This window comes from Sminthopsis crassicaudata, chromosome 5 (genome assembly GCF_048593235.1).
Source record: "Sminthopsis crassicaudata isolate SCR6 chromosome 5, ASM4859323v1, whole genome shotgun sequence".
NCBI classification, from domain to species: Eukaryota; Metazoa; Chordata; class Mammalia; order Dasyuromorphia; family Dasyuridae; genus Sminthopsis; species Sminthopsis crassicaudata.
In genome coordinates this window covers 196144268-196163529 of record NC_133621.1, presented here as the reverse complement: position 1 = coordinate 196163529, position 19262 = coordinate 196144268, and the positions used below count along the sequence as shown (strand labels likewise).

The 19262-nt window shown below is 36.8% G+C and overlaps 1 protein-coding gene across 1 annotated transcript in view; it reads left to right on the top strand.

Moving 5' to 3' along the window:
- The window catches only part of NINJ2 (ninjurin 2), a 155199-nt gene that overhangs the window by 86298 nt on the left and 49639 nt on the right, over positions 1–19262 (top strand). The window contains 1 exon segment of the mRNA XM_074267153.1: positions 5900–6091. The gene's annotated coding sequence lies outside the window, so the exon portion shown is untranslated.

The window sequence follows — 19262 nt, the reverse complement described above, 5'->3', positions numbered from 1 at the left end:
TTCTTTATATGGATAGTTCTAATGCAGTTATATTTGACCCGAAATAACTCTTAACTAGAGATTATACTTACTTTTTTTCGTTCAACTCAACAAGTTTTATCAAGTTCAGTAATTAGATGCCTGTCTACTTAACAATATTTTTAACTAGATCATAGTGAAGGCCAGAAAGTCCACATCAAATAACTAGTGTTATTCCAGAAGAATTTATAATAATTACTTTATAGCAATCAACTAAACTTTCTCAGGGACTTTGTCTCCCATGTCACAGAGGATTGCCCATTCCACAGGCCTTCATATCTATAAATTGACAGATATTTTTAAAAATATCATTAAGGAAGCTGAATTGTGAGCAGCTGCTCTCTCATCTTGAGAACCTCTAGGCCTGACTCCATGGCTATAGATCAGAAAGGATTTCTGATTTGCGCTATAAACTAATGTCTAATGTTAGTGAATGAGGTCATCATGCTTAACCCAAAACTGATCACTCCCCAAATCCTGGACTTTAGAGCATGCACTGTCCTGTTGAATTCCTGCTCAACAATCTCACCTGTCAGTGAGAGGCAGAGCATGTTTGTATGACTACCTAGTGCAGACATTATTTGGAGCTCTCTCAAATCTACCTAGAACTCATTTGGGCTCTTGTTCTTGGTAAGCTTGGTTAGTAGCTTGTTCCAATTATCTCAACTAGTTTATTCTAGACGGACACTGTTATGGTCTGTCTTCCAAAGGCATCTATTAGATCTAGGTTAACTCCTCCAGGAAATAAGTAAGTGCTCACAGGTGCTAGTCAGGGATCTAAATTATCCCTGACAATCAGATATCTCCACCCTTGGTACAAAGAGAGGATTGGGAAGAAATACAAAAAGCTGTCACAAGAAGGGTAAGTTTTTATGATTTTTAGTGAAGCCTTTATAAATACCTTATATCCCATTTTTAAATCTGTAACAATACAGTAATATTGTCCCACCCCACTCAGAGCACCAGCACCAGTTATCACATGTCTTCCAGTGGTATTCTAAGCCAATTCACATTAGCTCTCCAGAATTGATCTCTAAATTTTCAGTGTGAGCATTTACACCTTGGAAATTGACAAACACTGCAAATCCATCCAGCCTTAATTTATTGCTTGGTTGATTGTCTAGACTTAAGAATGTGATGGAGAAAATTTCAATAATGAAGATTAAACTTAAAAAGTGTATTGTGTGCACATTTTTTTCTTGAGTCCCCATTGCTAAGCATTTATTAACACAACCCTGGCTATATCCATTTCCTTTAAAATGCAATGATATCATAAAGAACAGCATCATTGAAAGCAATTTGTACATCAATATTCCAGATCTATTTTGATACTAGACTATATGTCTATTGACTAATTTCTTAAAAACCATATTTGTGCCACATTGTGTGGATTATGAAGTTAGATAGATGTGATAATTTAGACCATTCTTCCTTTGAGTTCAGAACAACTTCCTCTCTGGAGGAAAGAGTGAGAGATCTCAGTGAGAGATAAGTGGATATATTTGGTTGTTGGCAGAAACCTTAAGGGCTTCTTTATCAGATAGCTACAGAGGTAGTGAGTTGTGAGCTGCACTCTAAGGGCAGCCAGCTGCTCCAAAACCTAAAATCTCCTTTGTGATTTCCTTGACAAAGACAGTTCTCTAGCCAGGGCTTCTTAAACTTTTTCCACTCAAGATCCCTTTTGGCCTGAGAAATTTTTACATGATGCTTGGGTATATAGATATATAAAAGAGGTATACGAATCAAACACTTATAATAATAAATCATAACCCCCCCATGTTCAGTTACAAGACTCCATGGGGTCACAACCCACCGTTTAAGAAGCTGGGCTCTAAACTAACCACAAGGCTCACTACATGGTCTTTGTTTCCTGGACGAGGCGGATTTGACTGAATGACACAAGATCTTCACTCTCAAGTGGCTAGTTCTTTTCTTTGGGCACTACTACTAACAGCTAATATTTTTATAATACCTACTTTGTGCCAGACACTTTATAAAAATTATGTCATTCCACCCTTACAACTATCCTGAGAGGTAGGTGCCATTATGACTCCAATTTTACAGATGATAGAAATGAGACTAAATGACTTTCCCAGAGTCACATATTTAGTAAGCATTTGAAGCTGGATTTGAACTCAGGTCTTCTTGACTCTAAATCTAGCACTCTCTCCTCTAGGCTACCTCACTACCCTAGCCTTCAAACTCTCTGGGGGCAGAAGTTCTTTTACACTGGGATTTAGTTACCCAGAATGAAAGGCCTTGGCATTTAGCAGCACTATCAGTGATTTATAGTATAGGGTTACATCTTTCAGCAGTTTCTTTGTAACTACATGGAGTCTTTTAGCAGGATAGATTTCAACCCATATCCAAATCATATGATATCAACACAATATTAATAATAACAAATTTAACAGTTTTAATAAAATCAATTTATGTTAACAAAGGTTAGTACATGGCTGTCTTGGTTTTGATTGATTTCCCAATGTACCTAGCAGGTGGAGCAAATGGGAAAATATTGTTGGACTATTGAAGGAAAATTGAGAGTTCATCAATCAATATGAGTTACAAATTGAGAGCAAATCATTCCACTTCTCCTTTGCTCATGTGAATTACTCCATGAAACATGTAAGAAAGATGAAGAAGGATCATTCATCTTCACTCTGACTAGGTGACTGAGGGGTGCCACAGGGGACCTGGGTACAGAAAATGTCCAGCCAGCCTCTGTCTGATCCTGTAGTGGGCAATTCATTGTCTGATTAATGAAAGCTAAGAAAAAGTAAGAAAAAGTGATACCTCAAAGGCTGAAGCCCTTGTGGGGAATCTGCCAAACTTTTTCATCTTGAACAGTTTGGTGAGCAGTGTACTCAACAGTAGTTGCTTCAGTAGGCAATGGTAAAGCATCTTGCAGGGCAGCTGCATAGAGATGATTTTTTTATTTGGCCTCTTCTGGCTCTGAGGAAGTATTTCTAGTACCACAGCTGGCTGCAATAAGGAGGAGTGTGTGTGGGAGGGGTTGGGGGGGAAGAGAGAGAGAGAGAGAGAGAGAGAGAGAGAGAGAGAGAGAGAGAGAGAGAGAGAGAGAGAGAGAGACAGAGACAGAGAGAGAGAGACAGAGACACAGAGACAGAGACAGAGAGACAGAGACACAGAGACACAGAGAGAGAGAGAGACAGAGAGAGAGACAGAGACAGAGAGAGAGAGACACAGAGAGAGAGAGACAGAGAGACAGAGAGAGAGAGAGAGACAGAGAGAGACACAGACACATCCTTGTTCCTTTCTTTCCTGATGGAAAACCTTATGGCTGCTTCTATTATAACAGCAACATTCCATATTTGATTAGTCAGGTGTTTAGAAGATATCCTTTGGTCTTTAGCAGAAAGGAAGCCACAGAGTGGGACACAGGGACTGAAGAGGGTATGGAGAACTCTGATATTGTAACCAAAGTAGCAGCCACAGTTGGGGCAAGTAGGTGACACAGTGGATAGACTGCTAGGCTTGAAGTCAGGAAGAACTGAGTTCAAATCTCAGACTCTTACTATCTGTGTGACCCAGGACAAGTCACTTAACATTGTTTTCTTCTGTTTCTTCTTCAGTAAAAAATGAGCTGGACAAGGAAATGGTGAGCCAGCCTAGCATCTTTGCCAAGAAAATTGAATCAGAGGACTGAAGTTCAAATTATGCCTGTGATGTTTACTAACTGTATGACTATAGGCAAATCATGGGGCCTCGGTTGTTTTAATTGTTTAAAAAAAAAAAAAGGAGTTTGAATAGATGTTCTCTGAATTTCCTCCCTTGTCCAGATTTATAATACTATGAGAAGTCTAAATTCAATAAACATTAAAATAAACATCCCCTTCTAAGTCAAAATACCAGCAAATAATTGAAATCTGGCACTTGCCTAGCTTCCCTCAGCGTCATGAATTAGTGGTCATGCAGGAAGGTTGGGGGCAGGCGGGGGAAATCATAGGACCATTTTATTAAAAGCAAGCGCAGTCATGGTTTTTAAACAGGCTGCCTATTTCCCATGCTCATGTTATATCCAGCCAAGACATGTCTTTTAGAAGGACCTTTTATTAAACTGATGTCCTGACAACGCCCCTCCCACTTTATTCCTGAGAAACCAAACTTCCTAATCTAGCAGACAGGCTCACTGAGAATCTGGCAAAGTCCCAGCCTGGTTCATTAACAAGATAAGGGTTTGAGGAATTAGGGAGAGATGTCAGTGAGTGACAGGGTACTTTTTGCCACTTTTTGCTCTGTGATATCCACCCACAGTAAAGCCATAGACCAAAGAATTTTATATGAATGGGCACCATAAAACAAAATATGTGTGTATGTGTGTGTGTGTGTGTGTGTGTGTGTGTGTGTGTGTACATGTGTACAGGGGTAGACAGGAAGACTTTTAGCTGGGACTTCAGCACTCCCCAAAAAGGTGCTTTCCCATCCCCCAGTGCCCTAAGTAAAGGTATACATGTAGCCTAAAAAATACTTTGCATAGTACTTTTTATCTTTTAAAGTACTTTTACACATACATTATCTCATTTGATTTTTACAAAATCATAGGTAGGCAGGGCAAGAATTAATGTTTCCACTTCAGAGATGAGGAAATGGAGGACCAGAGAATTTAAATGTCATGCTGAAAGAACAATTTTATTGGTAATAAATCATAATTTTGTGACCCCCTATTCAATTTTGAGGAGCCATATGGGGTCATGAACCACAGTTTAAGAAGCTGGGGATAGAGTGCTGGCCCTAGTGTCCAAGTGGGCTAAAGAAATTTTTGGTTTATTGCAAAAGCTTTTGATTACTGTTCCCATTCAAAGGAGAACTGCTATAGAGGAAGACACATTTTCCTGAGTTCAAATCTGATCTCAGGCACTTCCTCCAGGCCCAACATTTCTCTATTCACTGAGTCATCTAACTCCTAGATGAAACAGGTGAGATGACATTCTCAAGATCTCATGTGTCTGAGGTTGGATTTGAACACTGGTCTTACTGGAGTCTTACTGACTCCAATCTCAGAGCTCTGTGCACTTTGGCTCCACCTAGCAACTTGTAAGTGATAAAGTCAAAATAGAGATCCAGATTTTCTTAGATGAAGTCCTAAATTCTTTCCATTCCAAAAGGAAAAAAATTTTAAAAATGCCTTTAAGAGCATCTATAGGTAAGCCCACCAATGGACTCCAGGCCAAGTCCCATTTGGTCATTGAATGCTGATTGACTCAGAATGTAAATAGTAATCATTTCTGTTTTGGCCAGAAACCCTGAGGATATTCCTTTCCCAGACTGATTGATTGATTGCTTATTTAGATTTTTTTGACTAAAAGAGGAAATTCTTTGCCTTGATTGCTACCTACCTTCAATCACTGATCTATATCTTGCCACTGGACCCAAATGGTCCTGGAGGGGAAAGTGAGGCCGGTGACCTTCCACAGCCCGCCTTCACCTAAAGCCGATTCACTTGCATGTCATGGCATCTCCTCCCTGATGTCACGATTCTCTTCGAGAATGAAAGAGAAACAACAGCATTTTTTCTACTCTACTGAATTGCTTCATTAGACAAGACTGAGGGCTCCCTCCAGAAGTTTTACTCCAATAGTTGCTATAGTGGGTAGTATATAGGAAGACACACTAGCCTCAGATATTTACTAACTGTGTGAGCCTGGGCAAGTCATTTAATCTCTGTCCGCCTCAGTTGCTTTGTTTGCAAAATGGGGACAATAATAGTACTTATCTCATAGATCAAATAAGGTAATATCTATATACAGCACTTTATAAATCTTAAAGTGCTACATAAATGCCAGTTATTATTATTGTTATTGGGTATTCTAACATATTACTCATTTAGAGGCTGCTATAATTGAGATTCCTCTCAAACTAGAATCAGAATATCCTTCAAGTATGAAGCAAGCCAGAGCACCTGTCCTTAGCAGCTGGGTTCTAGCAATGGCGCCTAAGAAGAATAAAGAATCATCAGTCAGCAGCTGAAGAATTATTGACTGGAGAAGCCCATCAGTTGCGTGTGTCACAGGTCCTATTTTTACCCTGGCCAGTTGCTGTTGGCAAGACAGAGGTGAGGGGAGACATGCTTGGGAGTTTTGCTGTTGGTTTCAGGGAGGCCCAAAGTTCTATACTGAATGTATTTTTTGATCCAGTAATACTATTACTAGGCATATATCCCAAGAAGGTAAAAGGCAGATGGAGGGAAATAGCCTTCCCATGCAAAAATCCGTACAGCAACACTTTCTGTAGTAGCAAAAAACTGGAAATGGTGTAGATGCTCATTAATTGGGGCAAATGGACAAATTATGGTATGGAAAAAATTGTGCACTGTCTCATCATAAAAGACATGAAGAATTCCAAGAAACTAAGGAAGATTTACAGGACACAGAATAAAATAAACAGAGATAGGAGAGCAATTTATATGACGCAAAATACTGTGGACTTTGAAAGATATCAGAACTCTGGTCAGTGAAGTGATTAATCAATCATGGTCTCAGAAGAATGGCAGTGAAACCTGCCCCCCACCTCGCAATAAATGATAGTGGACTAGAGTTGACAGTGAATGTTCCTCTTCAGATACAGTCTATGTGTTGATTTGGTTTATGCCTGTTTTGTTATAAGGAAGGACTCTTTGTGAAGGAAGAGGGAATAGCAGTCCCTGAAAAGAGTTTTTTAAAAGAGAAAAGAGAATCAATAAAACATACTTTTAAAAGAGTATACTATCTTTAGAAGAATTGCATATGTTTAAATTATATCAGATTGCTTGCCGTCTTGGAGGGGGAAAAAATTTGGAACACAACGTTTTGCAAAGGTGAATGTTGAGAGCTATCTTTTCATGTATTTGGAAAAAAAATACTATTAAAAAGATATAGGTAGATTGTATCTAGGTTATATTGTAACATGTAAAATGTATGGGATTGCCTGTCATCAAGGGGAGGGAGTAGAAGGAGGGAGGGGATAATTTGGAAAAATGAATACAAGGGATAATATTATAAAAAAATTACTCATGCATATATACTGTGAAAAAATTTATAAATAAAATTAAAACAAAACAAAACATATAGTTAGGATGGGGGTGTCAACCAAGGAAAACAAGGTTAAGTGACACAAATAGTGTCTTGAACCAGATTTGAACTCAGAGAATTGAGTCTTCTTGATTCCACATTGGATACTCTATCCACTGTACTAATTACCTGCTTTTATGTTTAGTTTAGGGGATATGATCAAATTCAATCATTATTGGGGGGAAGGAAGAGCCCAAGCTTTGGCTTCCTTTTCACTAAGTACCATTTTTACAATAAGCACACATAGTGAACCCATTTGTCCAAATTGTAGCAAAACAGAAATCAGAGGATGTATACGTAGGAGAATGTACAAAAAAACAATAAAGAATAAAGCAACATTGGGAGTGAGGTAACTCAGCTTAACCAGATGAGCAAGAGTCCTCTAACTCACTCAGGAAAACCCCATACAGTCTCTAGTGTAGCAAGTTGGGGATAGGGTCATAATGAAGACTACCAGCTCCTCTCATCCTGATTTTTCCCAGAGTCTTTCCCTTCAGCAGCCAAAATGGGACTGATTTTTTCCATCTACCTTCTTGAAGCTGGAAGGAGCACCTAAAGTAACTTGAAACTACAAGGTCTGAAGAATGAAGAGAAAGATGGAAAAGAATGGAATTTGCCAACTCCACCTCATCCTTCACACATGGCAGGACATTCATGTCTACCAATAAGGAAAGAATTCCATACCGAGGGGCTTTAAGACTGGGGTTACACAACAATTTTTAAGAGGAAAAAGATACAAATTCAGCAAATAATGTTCCATACCACGGACCCCTTCCCTCCTCACCTACCTCTGCAAAAGAGTGGGGAGAGTTGTTTGCTCATATTGGTATTTAGGGGCCAAGTTTGAGCTTTGTAATTTTGCAATATTCTTTTGGGAGAAATTGTTGTGAGCATTGTTTTTTGCCTCTGCTTACTTCACTCTGCATCATTTCATGTAGAACTTTCCATACTTTTCTGTATTAATCACAATCATCAATTTCTTACAGCACAATAATATTCCATTCCATTTATGTACCTCAATTTGGATAGACATTCACTTTGTTTCCAATTCTTTGCTACCACACAAAGTGTTGCTAAAAATATTTTTGTCTACATGGAACTTTTCTTTTTTTCAGTGACATTGTTGGGATATATGTCTAACAATAGAATCTTTATGCTAAAGGGTTTGGACATTTTAGCAAAACAGTTATAGTAATTCATAATTCTACCAACAGCATATTTACATACTTCACAAACACTTTATATGTCTTACTACACACTCTCCAACTTTAACTACCCCCATCTTTTGTCATCTTTAATTTATCTGGGTATGAAATGAAACCTCAGTTGTTTTTTATTTGTATTTCTCTTATCACTAATGACTTGATGCACTCTTTCATCTCATTGTTAATAGTTTGAGATTTTTTTTTGAAGGCTGTCTGTTCATTGGGGGATGACTTTTGATGTTATATATTTCTGCTAGTTGTCAATGTATCTGAGACTCAGCTTCCTAAACTTTGTTTCGCGATCCCATAAAGTGTCTCATAACTGAATGTGGAGGTTGTGAAATTATGATTTATTATCAGTAAATGTTTGATTTTATGTATGTCTTCATACCTATAATCGGGGTCATGCAAAAATTTCTCAGGTGAAAAGGAGTAGGAAGTGGAAAAAGTTTAAGGAACCCTGATCTAAGATACCAAAACCTTTCTGGAGAAATATAATACAAAAATTTGCTCCCATTTAATCTCTTCCCTTCTAATCTTAGATGCATTAATTTGGTTTGTGCAAAAGTCTTTCAATTCTAAATAATAAAAATTACCCATTTTATATTCTGTAATTGTTTCTATCCTTGTTGGCTAAAAAGTCATCTACTTATAGCAATAATTGATATGTGTCTACTTCTCTTTTGATTTTTTTAATGGCATGATATTTAATAATTGGGTTGCATAATCATTTTTAATCGATTGTAGAACAATGATGTAAGATATTGTCCTGAGACTAATTTCTTCTAGTCAGCTTTCTAGTTTTCTTAGCAATGCTTATCTTCTTAGTAATTCCTATCTAATTTATGTTTCAGGGTTTATGAAACACTGGGTTGAGTTATGTTATTTCTAAGTTTCCATTTTCTAGTCTAAAAATCTTCTAATTTTTAGCCAAGAAGACAAAATGGTTTTGATAATAATTGAGATCAAAAAGTGTGATTCCCATTTCATTTCTCCCACTTTTCATTATTTCTTATATCATTAAATTATTTTTATTTTTTTATTTATTTAATTTTAAACTTAAATACAGAATAAGAAAAGGGAAAAAAATTCCATGTGAAAGTTAGAACATAAGAGAGGATTCAAAATCTAAAGAAATGAATTTCCATTTCAAGAAAGCTCTATATAATACATGCATCCAGAGCTGTCCATCTTTTCTTTGCTGCCTTGTAGGTTTTCTTTTATTCTCTGCTATATACTTTTAATTTTATTTTCCCCCTTTAAACACATACACACACGAATAACTACCATCATACTCAGCTCAGTCCAAATTTTTCTTTCAAATTACCCAAATAAAAATAATAGCCATAAAAGGACTGACAATATTTTCACATGTAAGAAGTAAATGATGACCTTATCGATTCCCTTATAATTAGTTTTTATTATTTACTTACTGTTTATCTTAATGTTCTATATTGAACTTTCCCTTAAGTTCTGCTGTTTTTGTCACAAATATTTGAAAGCCTTCCAGTTCATTAAATGTCTTCTTTCTTTCTTTTTTTTTTTTTTTTCATTCAGGAGTATACTTTAACTTTGCTGGGTAAGTTACCCTTGGTGGTAAAGCTCTTTTGTTCTACAAAATATAGTATTCCAAGAGCCACAGTCCTTCAGTGCACTAGCTGAAAGGTTTCATGATATTTAAATAGGTATTTTTTCTTGTTGCTTCCAATATTTTCTTCTTAACCTGGGAGCTTTGAAACTTGGCTATGATATTTCTTTAAGTTTTCCTCCTGTGATTTCTTTCAGGTAGTGATCAATGAATTTTTTTTCTATTTCTGCTTTGTCTTCTTGTTCTAGAACTTCAGGGTAATTTTCCTTGATAATTTCTTGTAACATTGTATCAAAGTTCTTTTCTCAAAATCATAATTTTTAGGTAGTCCAATTATTCTAATATTATTTCTCCTCAATCTCTGAAAAGATCAGTTCTTTTTCTGATATGTTTCACATTCTCCTATATTTTTTCATTCTTTCGATTTTGTCTTATTTCTTTGTCTTAGAATGTTATCAACTTCCCTTTGTCCAATTCTAATTTTCTTTTATTATTTTTAATAGTATTTTATTTTTCCCCAATTATGTCAAGATAATTTTTATCATTCACTTTTACAAGATTTGGAATTCCAAGTTTTTGTCTTTTCTTTCCTCCCCTCCCCTTTTCTGACAATGGTAGGCAAGTTGATATAGATTACATATGTGAATTCTTATAAAACTTATTTGCATATTCGTCCCAGTTCTGAAAGCAGAAAGAGATCAAAGGGGAAAAAAACTAACAAAAAATAAGAGTGAAAAAATAGGTTTCAGTCTTCAGTCATTCCATCAGTTCTTTATCTGAATATGGATAGCATTTTCCTTTGTGTGTTCTTTAAACTTGTCTTGGGCCAAATCTAATTTTCAAGGAATTATTTTCTTCCTTAAGTTTTTGGTTTTCTATTTCAAGATAGTTGACTTTCTTTTCATAATTTTCTTGATTGTCTTGGATTGCTCTTAAATTTTTTTTCCCCTATTGATCTCTCTTATTTGATTTTTAAAGTTCTTTTTAAAGTTCTGAGAAATCTTTTTGTGCTTGGCAGCATTTGATGTTTCATGCTGAAAAAGGAGTAACTGTTTTTTAGTTCTATTATTTTCCTCTGATTATGAGCTATGATCTTCTCTAGCCCCATAGTAACTACCTACAATTAAGTTCTTTCTCTTTTGCTTGTTCATTTTTATTTTTGTTTTATTTTATTTTTAGCAACTATTGATGTGATCAAATTCTAATCCTGAGGTATGGGAAATTATGCCCCAAGCTTCAGATACTTCTTACAGTTATTTTCTGAGTTTTACTTGGGGCTCAATCTTAGGGAGTCAATTTCTAAACTATATAGCTGGAGTACCAAGTCACACTGTGCTGTAAAAGATCTTACTCCCTGTGTTCCCTCCCATGGTTGCAAACTACAGTTGTTTTCTTTTCTCTGGAACTGAAATCAGGGACTATGCTCACCTGCAAGTGCCCACAGCCAGCAAGGCCCCCTGCTTCTCTGTTATTATTCTTCCCAAGTGTGTGGCAGCCCAGGCCAGGACATATCTCTTCAGCATAGTTGTGCTTGACATCCCCTGATAGTGGAAAATCCTTCATTTTTGTTCTTGTTTTGCCATCAGATCCTGACATTGTCTGAGAGATGAAAATTTCTAAGTTTGAAGTTGCCTCTTACCCCATCTGCAAGCAGGGCTGTTTGTTTGTTGATTCTACAGAGTTGGCTTGGAAATGTTTGCACTTCACTCAGTCTGAACATTTGTCCCATGAGGTTAGGTTTTTCCTGGCATCTTCTTAGGTTATCTTAGGACATGTGTAGGGAACGTTTTAGTGACAAGGACCATTTGAATATAACATTATTCAAAGGCTATGCAAAATTATCAATTTATAGAACTCAAGTAGCAAAAGATTATTGTACTTAGATTTCAGTTCATCAATCTCTGATGTTGCCTTAGCAAAGTATTTCATGGACCTCATATGGCCTGCTGGCTGGACATTCTCCATCCCTGACTTAGGAGAACAATCGCTTTACTCTAACTTTTATTTATTTCTGCTGCTCTACATTCCCTTTGAGGAGATGTTCTTTCTTTTTCTGTGAAGAAATATGGAAAACCAAAAGTTTCCTGATCTACTCCTCCACCTTCCCAGAATCCTCTGCCATTACATTATTTTAAAGGCTGTTTTGTTCATTGCTGTTTCCTTCTAAACCTCCTTCTGTTCATTACTGTGTTGTTTTTTTATGACTTAATTACCCGCTTTTCTTTTGGGGGAGGCAAAACTATTTCCAAATAGTTTTTGCAACTCCCAACTCCTTACTTCCAAATTGAGAAATAGGAAAGGAAAAATAAAACCTTTATAACAAATATGCGTAGTCAAACAAAACAAATTTATGCATTGGCCATTCTCCAAAATACATCTGTTATTCTGCATCTTAAGATTCTCACCTCTCTGTCAGGAGGTGGATTGCTTGCTTATGCGTCCTCTGTAGTGGTGCTTGGTCACGTCACAGATCAGATTGCTTAAGTCTGAAACAGAGAAACAAAGCACTTTGCTCTAAGTCAAGAGGTATCAAATGAAGCTGCCACACTCCCAGTGGTTCTTGAACCAGATTAAAATGTATTTGGGAAATCTTAGCAGAATTGGTAAAAATACACTATAACATAGATCATGTCGATATGTGATTTTCTAAGTCAATATGTGACCCACAGGGATTCTTATGTGTGGGTTAGTAGTCCTGTTTCAGTGTATCAATACTGTACTGTATCAATAAATCCTTTTTATAATACATCTATGTTACATATGTTCATAACATATATTACTAGCACATATATGTATATGTATTTATAACATACATTATCAATAATTTATAAGTTAATAACATTCATTATCAGTAAATCTTTTAATTGGTTAATGAAGCCAACTAATTGATTATAAATGTAGAACAACTGATAGGAGATCATGATTTTTTTTTTTTTTTTTTTTTTGAGGCTGGGGTTAAGTGACTTGCCCAGGGTCGCACAGCTAGGAAGTGCTAAGTGTCTGAGACCAGATTTGAACTCGGGTCCTCCTGAATTTAAGGGTGGTCCTCTATCCACTGCGCCACCTAGCTGCCCCCCTGGAAATCATGATTAAAAGTATTTTTGAGCAGGAGCCTTAATCAATCCTCTCAATACCCAAGATCTTGGATAAGAGTAACATTTAGATGTTACAGATTTATAGCTATACTGACATCTTATACCCCTACTAGACTGTAAGTTCCTTGAGGATGTGTCTCATCTAAATTATTTAAGGTCTTCAAAACCAACACAGTTTTTGCATACAATAGAGGCTTAATAAATGTGTGGTTCTAAGTTGTTGTATTATCTTTATTTATATGTGCATAATATCCTCCCCTACTATATTTTGAGTTCTTCCAGGTCAGGGACTGTACCGTTCATCAATTAAGCAATCAATTAATGAGTTAATTAGTTTAATTAATTAATTAATTTGCTGAGGCAATTGGGGTTAAGTGACAGCTAGGAAGTATTAAGTGTCTGGGGCTGGATTTGAACTCAGATTCTTCTGACTTCAGGCTCGTGCTCTATCCATGGTGCCATCTAGCTGCCCCGACTGTATCATTCATGAAGGGACAGAGTGTTTAACAATGTGCACTATCTCTTAGAGGCAGGAAAGATGAATTCAACTCCAGGTCCTGATCCTTTCTACTTTTGCAATATTTGGTACCTCTCTGAGTCTTAGTTTAACTTATTTAAAAAACAATATTGTTGTGAGGAAAGCATTTTGTAAACCTTAAAATGCTAGATAAATATGAGTTATTATTATCTTTATATCAGATGTAGCTTTAGGGACAGAGAGATGAAGGAAAATTCTCAGAGGCATCCTATTTATGACCATTCAAAATAAGACTTTCTGTAGGACAGTCCAGAACAGCAACAGAGAGACAAAAACTTCCTGAGGTTATTGGGCTTTCTGTCCTTCAGAATTCTTGGCTCTTCCCTTCAGGAAGTAGGCAAGCATGTGGGGGATTAGTGGTACCAAGGCTGCCATTGTCTAGACTTGGTCCCTGCATGTATGAGCTTCCTGCTTTATTTGCCCTACATGACCTCTAGGAGTCTTGAGTCATTTTCCAAATGCAGTTGCTGAATCAGCACTGAGCTGTTGACTTACAAGGGAATGTTTTCTTTGGTGTCTGGGTACTACCACCAAAAGTCTTATCTCCTGTCATGGGGAGTGCTTTATAGAACCGGAAGTAGAGGATTTGAATTTGAATCTCATATCTATTAATAACCTATATGCCCCTGAATAAATTATTTCTCTCTCATTGCCCCTATTTATAATTTTTTTAAGTTATCTATTATCTTAAGTTTCTAGAATGAAAAAGCATTTTCATAATTGTACAATAAAAAAAGATGAAACTGCTTAGAAGAGCTATTCTATTATAGTTGATCATTGCACAATCTTGCTGTTACTGTGTACAATGTTCTCCTGGTTCTCCTCACTTCATTCAATATCAGTTCATGTAAGTCTTTTCAGGCTTTTCTGAAATTTTTGTTTCTTACAGAAAAATAATATTCCATTACATTTATATACCACAACATATTCAGCCATCCCCCAATTAATGAGCATTACCTTATTTTCCAATTCCTTGTCAACACAAAAAGAGCTGCTACAAATATTTTTGCAAATGTGGATCCCTTTCTCTTTTTTATGATCTCTTTGGGATACAGACTCAGTAATGGCGCTGCTGAATCAAAGGATATAGAACTATATACATTTTTAAAGCTCAGGTCATAAAGTAACATGTCATGCCTTTGCTCAGGAATTTTCTGTAACTATTCCACTTTTCTGGAATGCATTTTATCTTCACCTTCATCTCTTGTTATCCCTAATACTGGTCAGTGCTCCGCTCAGGGGCCACCTTTTCCTCGAGATCTCTTGATTCTCCCAGAATTTTATATTATATTTTGTTTTGACTTATCTATAGGTGTAATGCTTTCTCCTTCCTACATTTCACCAGAGTGTAAGTTTCTTGACTTGATATATTACTTTGTTTTTGCCTTTGTATCCCTAGCACCTGGTCCAGGGCCTTGCATATAAATGGTGTTTAATAAAGATTTGTTGAAATCATCCCAAAGGACTCATGATAAAGCATATTATCTGCCTCTAGAGAAAGAACTGAAATTGTTTGAATACAGATGGAAGCATGCTACTTATCACTTTCATTCATTTTGTTTTGTTTTATTGGAGTCTTCTGGTAAAAAGTGCTTTATATAATAGCACATGTATGACCTATATCTGATTGTTTACCATCTCAAGGAAAGGCAATAGAGGAAGAGAGGGAAGGAGGAATAGAATTTGGAACAAAAACTTTAAATAAAAATGTTTTAAAATTTAAAAAAAATACTCATTGAAGAGGCAGCTAGATGGTCAGTGGATAGAGCACCAGCCTTGAATTCAGGAGGACCTGAGTTCAAATCTGACCTTAGACACTTAACACTTCCTAGCTTTGTAACCCTGGGCTAGTCACTTAACCCTAATTGCCTCAGCCAAAAAAAAATACTCATTTAATGAATGAGAAATCATATAATGCCCCCTTGGTCCTCAATGTGATAAGGGAGAGGCAAACATTATTAGTATTTTTTTAAATTAAAAAGCCTTCTCTTTTTATTTTTTAAAAGCTTTTTATTTTCAAAAAATATGTATGGATAATTTTTCAACATTGACTTTTGAATAGCCTTGTGTTTCAGATTTTTCCCATTCTTGCCCCCATTCCTTCTCCTCGATGGCAACCAATCTAATATATATTATATAGAACATCATTGTTTTGTTGAAGAGGAAAGACAAGCCCAGATAAACTAAATCAGGGCTCTTTAAACTTTTTCCATCAGTGACCCCTTTTTGCCCAAGAAAATTTTACGTGACCTCATGTATATGAAATAGATCTGCAAATCAAACATTTGCTGATAATAAATCATAATTTCATGACCTCCATATGGGATCACGGATCTCAGTCTAAGAAGCTGGAGCTAAAATGACTTCCTGAAAGCCTTACGGTTAGTAATAAAACTAAGAATGTTGGATTGGTTTGGGATCCCAGTCCTGTGTTCATTCTCTTCAATGTTAATTGCCCATGTTAGTAGATCCTTTGAATTAGCCTGGGAGAACATACCACTGATAATCTTTCTTGTGTTTGCTATTTTCCAAGGTCTGTTTGACTCAAGTGAGTCAAGGGCTCACAGCTTAAAATAGAATCAGGGAAAATCAGACCCAAAGAGCAAAAAGATCTTTGGCTTAGCCTTCACCTCAGCTAATGTTGCTCTGGTCTTTGCTGTCACAGCTCAGGAAATAACTCCCAATTAGAGCAGTTTCTGAAGTTTGAACAATTAATGGTAGAGGAAGGCTGTAAGCCTAACAACAGACATTTATGTAAAGCTTGGATCAGAGGCTCTTCCTGATGTGAAGGACATCTTTGGGGATTTCTAAATTTCTCCAGCTCATTAGCCCCCATTTGCATCATTTGGGAATGTGTCACTTGGGAATGTCCTTATATTGCTCTGTTTTAAGGGAGGGAAGAGGTGATCGGTCTCTTTACAAGCCACTAATTCACAAGTCATCTAACATGGAATATGTTTTATTTACCCAATGAAGGATGAAGAAAATCTCGCTCAGGCGCCCACAGAGGATTCAAGAGACACCTTTTCCTCTGATGGGCAGCTATCTTTCTCCATTGATCTTCATGCTCCTTACAACTTAAAATACCACTCATATGCTCCCCTCCCTCACCATCCTTCCTCCCTTCAAAGGGAAAGGAATTGGAGTTCACTAGAGAGCCAGAAAACTCTCCTGGTTGACAACTCCAGGGACCTGTATAGTACTGACCCATTTAGGACTTCTCAAGAGGGAAGGACTCAAGGTTAAATTCTCCATTTCAAGACTCTGCCTTTTTGTCCTTTATATGATTCTCCCTCTTGTCATAGCTCCTTGAGAGTTCCTCCTTCACCATCATCTCTTCTACCCGGGCTCTTTCCTGACTCATTGCTGTGTTGCCTTTGTGATGTGTCTTTTTTGTCAAATCCTTCTTTCCTTCCTCTCTCTTTCCCGCCCTCCTTTCATTCTTTCTTCCTTCCCTTTCTTCCTTTTTCCTTCTTCTTTTCTTCTCCCTTCCTTCTTTTCTTTCTCTTTCTCCCTTTCTTTCTCTCTTTCTCCCTTTCTTTCTTCTTTCCTTCCTTCCTTCCTTCCTTCCTTTCTTCCTTTCCCCCTCCCTTCCTTTATAAGATTTTGAGTTCCAAATTTTTCTCTGTCCTCTCTCAGATCCTCCTTCCCCAAGACAGCAAGCAGTATGATATAGGTTATACATGTACCATCATGCAAATATATTCTACATTAATCTTGTTGTAAAAGGAGAAACAGCAAAAGCAATAAATTATCTTCTTACCCTGCCTGTTGATCGATCCTGATTTCTTACAAAACAATAATATTCCATAACATTCATATACCATAATTTATTCATCCATTCTCCAAATTTATGGGCATCCACTCAGGTTCCAGTTTCTAGCCACTACAAGAAGGGCTGCCACAAACATTTTTGCTCATGTGGGTGCCTTTCCCTTCTTTAAGATCTCTTTGGGATATAAACCCAGTAGAAACACTGTTGGGTCAAAGGGTGTGCACAGTTTGATAACTTTTTGAGCATAGTTCCAAATTGCTCTCCAGAATGGTAGGATCATTTCACAATTCCATCAATAATACATTAGTGTCCCAGTTTTCCCACATCCCCTCCAACATTCATCATTTTTTTCTGTCATCTTAGCCAGTCTGACAGGTATGTAGTGATACCTCAGAGTTGCCTTATTTTGCATTTCTCTGATCAATAGTGATTTGGAGCACTTTTTCATATGACTAGAATGTATATCTATTTAAAGGTCATCTAATCTACCTCTTATTTACAAATAAGGTCTTGTCAGGTGAAGCTACTTGTCCAAGATAATACAAATAATTGGGAGCAAGTTAATGGCAAAGCTGAGACTAGAATTTAAATCTTGATTTCCTCTCTACTTCTCTTTCCATCCATTTCCATTAATTTTATAAGCACAGTGAAGTGTACATTACTGACTCTTCCCTTCCCAGAGGAAAGGGACTGTTGAACAATTTAGAGAGCTATAAAAATTTAAGGGCGTGGTCTTCTCCACCCACTCTAGTTATTTTTCCATGGCACAGGGTACAGGGCCCTCAACATCAGAAATCAGTCAAGGCCAATGACTCATTGATACTAATAACAGGACACTTAAATAGCTCTTTCAGGTTTAATTAATAACCAGCATTTCTATAGCACTTAAAAGTTTATCAATGTTTTATTCTCAGCAAGCCTGTGAGATAGATAGCATGAGGATCATTCTTCTCATTTTACAAATGAAAAAACTGAGTCTGACATGAAGTAAGTTACTCATTCATGGTTGAACCTGGTTCTCCTGGCTCCAAGTTCAGAACTCTTTCTGTTCTATCGAGCTGTTGTTGTTTAATCCTGTTTGGCTCTTTGTGACCATGTGAACCATAATATGCCAAGCCCTTCTAGCCTCCACTATTTCTAGAAGTCTATATAAGTTTATATTTGTTGTTTCCATGTTGCTCTCTCCATCTCATCTTCTGCCATCCCCTTTTCCTTTTGCCTTCAGTCTTTCCCAACATCAGAATCTTTCCCTATGAGTCCTGACTTCTTATTATGTGGCCAAAGTATTTAAACTTCAGCTTCTGTATTTGATTTTCCAGTGAATAGCCTGAATTAATTTCTTTAAGTATTGACCAATTTTATTTCCTTGTCATTGAATGGACTTTCAAAAGTCTTCTCCGGAGCCATAATTCAAAAGGGTGGATTCTATGGTGCTTTCTTACAGTTCAACTCTCACTTAGTTGATATGTTATTCAATAACCTCCTCAGCTTTCAGCCTCTTAGATCTGTTATTCCTTTACACCTGGACCAATTATTATTCCTTTGAACAGAGGTTTTGATTGAATGACTGCTTTAACCCTGTCTCTGTAAGCAAATGTTTATTTGACTTCAAAGAAGTTAACCTCTGTAGGAGGAGATTAGAATCACTGGCCGTCTTTTATAGATGAGAAAATGGAGAAAGGTATAGTAAAAGAAAAGGCTATATAAATATAGGTATATAATACTATATATATATATATAATAATATATAAATATATATATAGATATGTAAATAATAGTACAAGAAGCTTATTTAATTGAAGCTTATTTAACAACCCCCATCTCTGGGGCAGGTAGTTGATGCAGTGGACACAATGCCAGCTCTGGAGTCAGGAAGACTTGAGTTCAAATTCAGCGGCAGCCCTGATATTTACTAGCTGAGTGACCTAGGCAAGTCAGTTAACTCCTGATTGCCTTACTCCCCCCCCAAAAAAAAA